Source organism: Papaver somniferum, unplaced genomic scaffold, assembly GCF_003573695.1.
Source record: "Papaver somniferum cultivar HN1 unplaced genomic scaffold, ASM357369v1 unplaced-scaffold_33, whole genome shotgun sequence".
NCBI lineage: Eukaryota > Viridiplantae > Streptophyta > Magnoliopsida > Ranunculales > Papaveraceae > Papaver > Papaver somniferum.
Window position 1 is genome coordinate 2,932,204 of NW_020644373.1, and position 9,325 is coordinate 2,941,528.

Genomic DNA, 9,325 nt, shown 5'->3' on the forward strand with positions numbered 1-9,325 from the left:
TATGGATATGAGATCGAGACAATACAACAACAAGATCACTTGTGTGATTGACTATGGATACAAGATCGAGATGATACGACAACAAAGTGTGCACTTGATAATAAGTAAGGTATTAAATCGAAACTCTATAAGATCAATATCAAGTGTTACGGAGTTAACATACGTGTGTAATTTACTTAATTATAATAACAATTATAATGCGGAAAACAAAGTAAATAATACAGCAAAATTTTGTTAACGAGGAAACCGCATATGCAGAAAAATCTTGGGACCTAATCTAGTTTTGAATACTCTCAGAATTAAGCCGCTATACACAGTCTGATACCAACTTCGTATATTTGAGACCAAGTAGACTACCCCTAGCTACTTAGTTTCCTCAGTATCCCTGCGCCTTCGTATATTTGTGCATGCAACTGGCAGAGTTGGGATTGATTTCGAAGGTGTTTTAGTGAGATTCAATCACCAGAATTGATTGGGCTGGACGTGATTCAACTAAACAAGCCTGGTATAGTCGTTTGTTTGGATCTAATAGGGCTAGAAACCGAGTTGGAGCTAAACAGGGAAAGTGTTTTTACACGGACCCTATTGAGATTATTTTTAGAAGTTCTAGAGAGACTAAAGACCTAAAACTCTTTCCAAAGATACATATCTATGTAAGGAAGAGTTTGAGACAATCGAGAAAGCTCAGAAACGCGTGGAACAATTTAGAGAAAATATTATTGCCGTAACTGCCAAGGAAGGAAAGAAGAGATTTCGATGAGTTTTTGGAGAGATTAAATCGCTCTGTTGGCTATATATAAGTTGCTGGGAGTTCAAGGGAGAAGGTCGAGACTTTGGGGGACCGAGCTGAGGGCTTGGTGAAGCTGCAGAGGTGAAAATCAAGAGTTGCAGAGAAGACGTTTCTGCTGCTGAAGAACAACGTCGTAGAACACTTCGCAACTTAGCAAGAAACCGTTACCTAATCTTTCAAATCCAATACCTTTGTAACAGCTTTGCAACAACTATTCATGTTAGAATTTATTTGTAAGGGCAGCTTCCGTAACAGTGGATTCTGTAACAATTATATCTGTTACAGATTCACTTCTTCAATAAAAAAACCTATTTGAGCCATGATTAAATATTTTGAGCGTGTTTTTGACATGAGGAGCTAAACCCCAACACTGGGATGATGGAGGAAGCCCTATTTCACAATCACTTGGTAACTATAATTGATTCTTTATGACTTTTGCACTTGTTTTAATCGATTTATGATTTTTCTTGATTAGTTGTGATTTTGTTTGATGTCGCATGCTGGGTTTTAGGAACTTTTGATGCGTCATGCTTGTGATTTACATCTAATGCTTTATAAAATCTACTTTTGGCAAAGAAAAGAGTCAACAAAAGAGCTAGAATTGTTATGAGTCATCATATGAACCAATTGAATGTGATTAGTGGTGAAATCCTAAGTCTCAGTACCTCTCGATATTCGTGACAACCTTGTGAATATATTTTTAGTATTTTTATTCTTAGTTCTTAAATCAAACTTTTACACAATCCGAGTTGAACGAAATTTACTACCATTTTGAAAACTACATCATTACTTCTTCACATTATTCGGTCTTCAGAGTAATACTTGTACGTCTCAATATTCCTAGACTTTCTTGTCTAACCTAAACAAAGTTGACTCTACTATTTAATCTAGCGACTCTAGATGAGTTTTGATACTAAAATATGACAACCAAACTTGATATACCAACACTTGGTGGGTTCATCCGAGCTATGCTCTAACACAGCCTATTTCTAAAAACGGAGGGACTATAATTCAGATTTTTAGGTGCATGGTTTGTTCATGGAGACCATGATTCTACGAATTAGGATTGTTATAGTATATTAGTTTACAATATCACCGTATAGTATAATAATAAAATCATTGAATTAATATTAATGACATTTGGATCTCGACAGCATTACAATCTTTATCGATAAAAAATGGTTTAATAGTTCCTTTTTGTTTTTTCCATTTTGTGTGGCCATAAACATACGTATGATGTATCCATAACACATTTATAGTTTTCAAATTGGAATGGCAGGTGCAACGTGCATGTGTCTTTGCCAGGAGCAATAGTGATAAGTTCATAAAAGTGTAAAGGTACTTGAGGTCAGAAACATAGCCAAATATTTTATCTCAGTGAGGAAAAATTCATTGGCGAATAATACTATTCTTTAGGAGCCGTAGGTCGCTACATTTTTTTTTGGGATTTTAGGTTATTTTCCTAGAGCCAAATAATATAACCACGCTTGAAAATACGGTACCTTTTATATCTATCTTTATAATAAAGTTAAATGGAATAATATATTTTCTAGTATTATTCTCATATTATAGCTAAATTGACAAGTATATCCAAGATTAATTCAATAATTTTCAAATGAAAATAAGACAATCTAAAACATTATAATTTCCTAAGGCTAAATTTATCATTTTAAAAGTTTAATGTGTCAATTGATGTTCTTGGACTTTAATTGTGGGCATTTACACGGGGTTAAAGTTACTTTTAATGAGTTCAGGGATGGGATTAAAATTTTCGTGGTGGGCATTTTCAATGGGATAAAATCACTTTAGGTGAGTTTTGGTGTAGGCTACAACACACTAGACCACCCCTTGTCTTCGTCGTTATCTGTGAAACTTCATTTTGTTTGTTACTTTATTTGTAGTTTGCCTTGCCGGAACATTTTATCTATTTTATGTTACCTTTCCAGTAAAAAAAAAAACTAATTTGTATCACCTCCTTAATTATCGCTCATATATGAAATGCAGGGTGAAATTATTTATCTGTTAACTTTTTACATTTTACTGTTCGTACAAGAAGACGTAGAGTAAATGAGAGAACTTAGGATGTCGAATGGTTGGAGTTTGAATTGGCGGGGAAGACTTTGTGATCATCTAATGATTTCATTAAACAGATGCTTTTAAATTTGTTCCAAATCTGATTATGCGCTATCTGTAAAGAGAATAAGTCGTTCTGCTGAAACACCGCAACCACTTATTACCAAGAAGCCGGTAACTGAATACAAGCGACTGGGGATTAGTTTGGATGCTATTGACATCCTACTTTCAGCAGGGTAAAATCTGCTACAAATAGGACCTATAATGTTTTCGAATGATTCTCAAAAAAAGATGATAAATTTCACGATAGCTCCAATTATCATTTCATAAGAAACAAAAATGATGCTTTGTAATCTTTTGACATCAAGCAGCTATATGGTCATTTAAATATTGGTAGGCATTGTATTTCTTTCAAGCAGATATGTGGTTATTCAATTATTGGTTGGACTTTCCAACAATATGTCGGTTGCTCAGGTAGTATGTTAACTTCGTGGGATAAATATTTTGTGGAGGTCTCTGACTCCCTTGTTGGTGAATAGAATTCACAATTTATTTATCCACTTCTTATATCAACAAATATGATAACATTGAATGAGTGCTCATCATATCTATGGACCAAATAATCCAGTGAATAGAGTTAAATTTTGGATTAAGTTAGATAATATTTGTGATAAAGAGATTTACCACGGTTTATTCGAAGTGATTTCAATATTATTAGAAAGTTTAATGAGAAAGGGATTACAAAAATCATCAGAAGCATGAAGCATTTTGGAGGTGACCTACTACTCAAGGGTGTTAGATACACTTGGTCAAATGGTTAATCTAATCTTGTAATGCAGATTCGGAGGATTTCTCATTTTCCATACCTTTGAAGCTCATTTTTGTTTTGTCTCCCGATTAGCCAAAGCAAACCCACCTATGATCACATCCCTTTAATCCTTAACATTTCAGATGCTTTTTAGGGCCTTAGTTCTTTTAAGGTTGAAGTTATGTGGTTCTTGGAGAATGGTTTCCTTCTATTATTGGAGGAGTGGTGACAATACTTATGGTATGCAGGTACACCTAGCACTATCTATATTTGAAAGCCCTTGAGGAGAAGATTAATATATGGACTATGGAGTGACGAAGTTTCTGGACATTAATTCCAAGTTGGACAAGCTCTCGTAACACAAGATACCAACCAAAAAAATAGAGGCACGCTTGAATTAGGGTTTAGGTGCAGTATTTCATGTACCCGGTATTGTGTTGCAGTGCCCATATCATATTAGAGGGTAGATAGTTGTTAGTAGTATTTAGCTAATAATAAGTGTGTTTATCAGTTGTAATGGTGGGTTAGGATATGGACACGTGGGCTCTTGGTAGCCATTGGATGTAGGGATGGAAACCTAGCTTTATAAGCCAGAGTCTGTAATGAAAATGGTATCAAATTATTAATCAATTGGAACTTTATTCTTAGGATGTGTTCTTCGTGAACCAGAGAGGCTTGATTCTTCGGAATTAAGAGAGGTTTATCCTCAAATTATCCTCCAATCTTGTCATCATACTCAGGTACATGACAATTGGTATCTAGAGCCGTTTCAATTCTGCTGGTTTCTTAAATGGAGGTTGCAGATTTGGACGAGTTTTATCCAACAGAATTTACAGAAGCTGAGTTGTTAACACAGAATATTTATGGCTTGGAAAAACTTCTAGCTGCAGTGTCAGAGAAGCTGGAGGGTGAACTTATTCGACCTCCTAATCAGTTAACTGCATGGATGAACATCTTATCAAGGGAAATCAAGGAAATACTGGTAATGGAGCGTAGATTATATGGTGAGAATTCAGAAGAAAGTCTTGGATTACTACAATCAGTGGTTCAACAATTAAAGACGATGAAGAAATACATCGCTGACCACATGGAACCAATTCCTGTTGATTCAGATTCAGATTCAGTTAGTGATTCCACTCAGAAATCTTCAATTCCGTTAGCTGCAGAAGAAGATGAATCTCTCGATTGCAAGTGATTCCGCCGTTTCTCTTTGAAGAAAATGAAGATTCAATGATTGTAGATCCACATGAAGGAAATCCCATCTCTAATTCGAGTAGTTCATTTGATATTAAAGGTTCTCCATCTGAAATTGTTGCTAGCAAGATGGTGGAGTATAGCAGGCAGTTAAAAGAGTTAATCATCATCCTCAGCAAATTGAATTGTAAGGATTTCTTTACACTTCTTTTTGATTTTACTTGTTCATTATTCGATCGAGGAAAGAAGATCAAGCTCAGTGTAGAGAATTCTTGTTTTACTAATTGTTATTCTGAATTTGGGTCTCAAGTTGATGTGTGCTTAAAATTGTTGGATGGATACTATAGACAACTTGTTCACGAGTTAATTTACAGACATGGGTACTGGTCAGATTCATGGTTTCGAGATCAAATTGCTTGTATGTTGGCTAATGGTAGTGTTTCTAGTACCACCTTGCAGATGTTTGTTAAAATGCTTCCAATGGATATTTTATGTTTTGAGCATAAATTTTTTTTCAACCACACAGTGCCTACTGGGATATTTTCTTGTAATTGTTTGAAGTTTACTGATAAGGTATTTGATCGTGGAAAGGAGTTCGAAGCTATTAACTGGATTTCTTATACTCTTGTTGTTTATGTATTTTTTTTTTGACAAAACTACTTCTGGGATGTTGGTATTCTCTGTGTGTTCAATATTAATGGATAAATTTCATGGAAATTCAGTTCGTAATCTAATTCTTAAACATGGGTATGGATTAAATTTGTTGCTTAGGCAAATGGTCGGAGTCGTGAAACAGGAAAGTGATATGCTGCCCATACATTCGAGGGAGTCTGTAATTAAGTTATGGAGTATGGGGGATGGTTGGATTACTATGTGGCTTTTCATTAAGATACCTGAAGCACCTGTCACTATTGGTTGTTCGATAGAGGAAAAATACATGAACCCATATTATGGAATTTTCATTGTAAGAGTTTTTGTGGTGCAGAGGATATTATATTGCAGCTTCAACTTGGCTTATCTGCTGCTACAAGGGTCCTTTATGATGAACTGTTGAAGGAAATTGTTGGTTGGCATGAATTTAGAGATGTATCACTAACTTTCTTACTGGAATTTAAACCTCTAATCATGCTTCTTTTGCCTATTCTCACAGCTGTCAGCAGGGTTGTTTATCTTTTGAGATGGGTCTATCCAAGTACTTTACATGGGTTCTACCAAACTATTCAAGCTCATGTTAGACAAAATTGTACTACGACATTTGAGTATCCTCCTTGGATTGTTTTTCCCACTTTTACATATTCCCTAAGATGATGTAGTCGATTGTTGGGGGATTGTACAGGGTCAAAATAATTGGAAAATACTACAGATATTAGAAAGGTTGACGGTGCTGTGCAGATAATTATTTTGCTGGAGTCTAACTATATTTTGATGCTTAAATTCTCAGTTTTCTTGGTTGCCGTCGCGCAGTTTTATCTCTCGAAAATCAGTTCATCAATGCATTCTCTATTAGTTACTTCTGAGGTTTATGAAAGACTGACGATTCAAGAGAGGGTTATAATGACAGTTCAGCATTCCAGGAGGTGTTGTCTGCAAGTTTTTTACTATACCTGGTATTTTACTTCTTGTTACAGCCATGAGGTGGGTGTATACTATTTTCTTTCATCTGGCTACTTACTTCCTGGTTTTGGTTACTTGTGGGGTTCCTGGAGTATGGTTAACATGGGTTTCACCTCAGTCGGGGGCTATGACACGAACTGGCATTCGGGAAACAATCTGTTACTCGAAACTGAAGCCCTTCGATAATTTGCAGTATTTCTCATGAGTAAACACCGTTGGAACTTGTGTCATGCTATTGGAGTTCGATGTAGAGATGACGACATGGAGATTAATATTCATGCCTCAGCAACCACGACTGATACTTCAAGCAGTGTTTTTGTTAGTGCTTACCAATCTGTGCATGGTGAAGATAGTGCGTGCCCTGGAGAGTTAACTTTACAGATTGATTTGGAGGGAGGACCTGCGATTTTATTAGCATCTCACAGGGAAATGGTCAGATGACTCGGGCATCTCAGCATTGTTACCCAGCAATGGCAAAAAGGCATGCTGAAATGTCAGTAGGTGTGATGAGTATCCAGGATGGTATTTTTGAGCAACTAAAGTTGATACATGGGCCTGATATTGATCTTTGTAAATGTCTGACATGGTTACTCGGTGGCATAGTGACGGCTAGTCTTCTTGGCGTGTTAGTGAGTAGTACATAATACTGAGACATCACTATATTCTGACGCCTATGAGTATTCCATCTTCAAGTTACAGGAACATAACAAGGTGGTTAAAGACAACCAGTTCAGACACAATCCCATCCTCGAGGACAATGATGTTTTTCGAGGGGTCGGTAATGTCATGTACCCGGTATTGTGTTGGAGTTCCCATATCATATTAGAGGGGTAGTTGGGGTAGTTAGTTGTTAGTAGTATTTAGCTTAATAATAAGTGCGTTTATTAGTTGTAATGGTGGGTGATGTGGCCACGTGGGCTCTTGGTAGCCATTGGATGTAGGGATGGAAACCTAGCTTTATAAGCCAGAGTCTGTAATGAAAATGGTATCAAATTATTAATCAATTGGAACTTTTTTCTTAGGCTGTGTTCTTCATGAACCAGAGAGGCTCGATTCTTCGGAATTAAGAAAAGGTTATCCTCAAATTATCCCCCAATCTTGTCATCGTACTCAGGTACATGAGACAATACAAGCCTAAATTCAAAATTTGTATGGGACAAAGATACTATGACTTCATAGAGGAGTGTCTATCTTTTCTCATGGCCTTCCACCAACCTCACGGCTAACCAAAAATCGTTCAAAGGCTTTTTTTCCCGTAAATACTCGCCTGCACAAAGTTTTAAGCTCAAGGTTGCATAAAGAGAGGAAATTAGGGTTTTGGTCAAGTAAATTCTAATTTGCAAATATTGTCTCTCAAGATGGTAATTTCATCTCATCGATGAAATTTCAGATGACTATAACGCTACTTATGATTATGATGCTTCATGGCGCAAAACTTCAGATGGATCCCATGTTCAGAGTCATAACAAGCAAATACTAAAAACCAATTCGCATAATCGGGACTCTATAAGTCTAAAGAAAATAGATGATTGTAATTTTACATTCTTTGTGTGTAGGAGTGATTCGACACCATCAATATACTAATCATAGAACAATCAAAGTTCTACTATGAGTAAGGGCACTTACTATAAATAATGAAATTTGATAAAGGTTAAAATGGTCATTTCAAGACCAGAGGAAAAAAGGTAATTTTAAAACTAGGGGGAATCATTATTCTGAGAAAATAGCTGTCTTTGAGGTTCAACAAAACTAATATCCGAAGATGGAACGTAAAAAGAGAGATCGGAAGATAAGTTTAATCTTCATGGCTAAAAGATAAACTCAGTCCCATAGGTCAAAATTCAACTCTCACGAGAGAGACTCAGCCCTTGTTCTTCAAGGCACTTATAGCCTTAATTTCTAATACACGTCATTACAAGATACAACTGGTCTGGATGATGTCATTCCGAGCACATCCCCACAAGATACTACTGGTCAAGGACACGTGATCCAAGATCTCGTAGAGACATTATTGGGCATGGAAGCCTCTCTCTGTGACGCAAAAACGTCCTAACTGACTCTGAAGAGACTCAATCTCATTGGCTAAGCCTCAAACGACCTCATGGCAATCTGAGCTGAACCAGCTCATTCAAAAAATCTTTTGCAAGCACATGATTTAGGCACATGCCTCACCTAGGTGTAGGCCTTTTTTTTTCTTCAGTTTCTCAAACACACTCACAGCTAGTAAACTGAGTATCGACTGTACATTATATCCAAAAACGTGATACAATCCCTTGATCTCCTCATGCTCAATAAAGGACCCACGTGCAAGAAATCGGCCTCCACATGACATATGTGATCGACTATGAAGAGATAGAACCCAATCTCAGCTCCCTTCATACTCTACACACGATTTCTGGGGCATTCCTTTCCTTTCATATGACTCATCCTACTCATACGCGCAAACCAGAGAAGATATCTCTATCTTGGCCAACGTCGGCTATAGAGAGTATTTCTCTATCTCAACACATCATCACAAAGGTTGGCTCAGTCACACACAAATACGGATTATCAATAAGGGTTTTAATCTGGTGATCTAGAGCACGTGTGAGAAATACCCGACCCGTTTCTCATCGAAAAAAAGAGTAAAGGCGGTTGAATAAGGGGATAAACTTAGCATATTTTATGTCTACCTATTCTTGAGAAGATGGGAAAAAGTGTTTTATGTTGCAAGTAATCCGCATTCTCACCGACCCGAGGTTAGAGAATGTATATATAAATAGGTCATCTACTCTCCAAGTTAAACACAACTTTCTCATAACCTCTTAGAGTAATTATTTATATTATGATCTCTCTTTTCATATTTG

At 36.5% G+C, this 9,325-nt stretch overlaps 1 long non-coding RNA gene across 1 annotated transcript; it reads left to right on the plus strand.

The window, feature by feature from the left end:
* The first annotated feature begins 4,279 nt into the window (after positions 1–4,279).
* Positions 4,280–7,500, plus strand: LOC113342079. Its single transcript, XR_003356378.1, has 2 exons — positions 4,280–5,052; positions 5,637–7,500. It is a non-coding gene; the product is annotated as an uncharacterized LOC113342079 (long non-coding RNA).
* Positions 7,501–9,325: the final 1,825 nt, after the last annotated feature.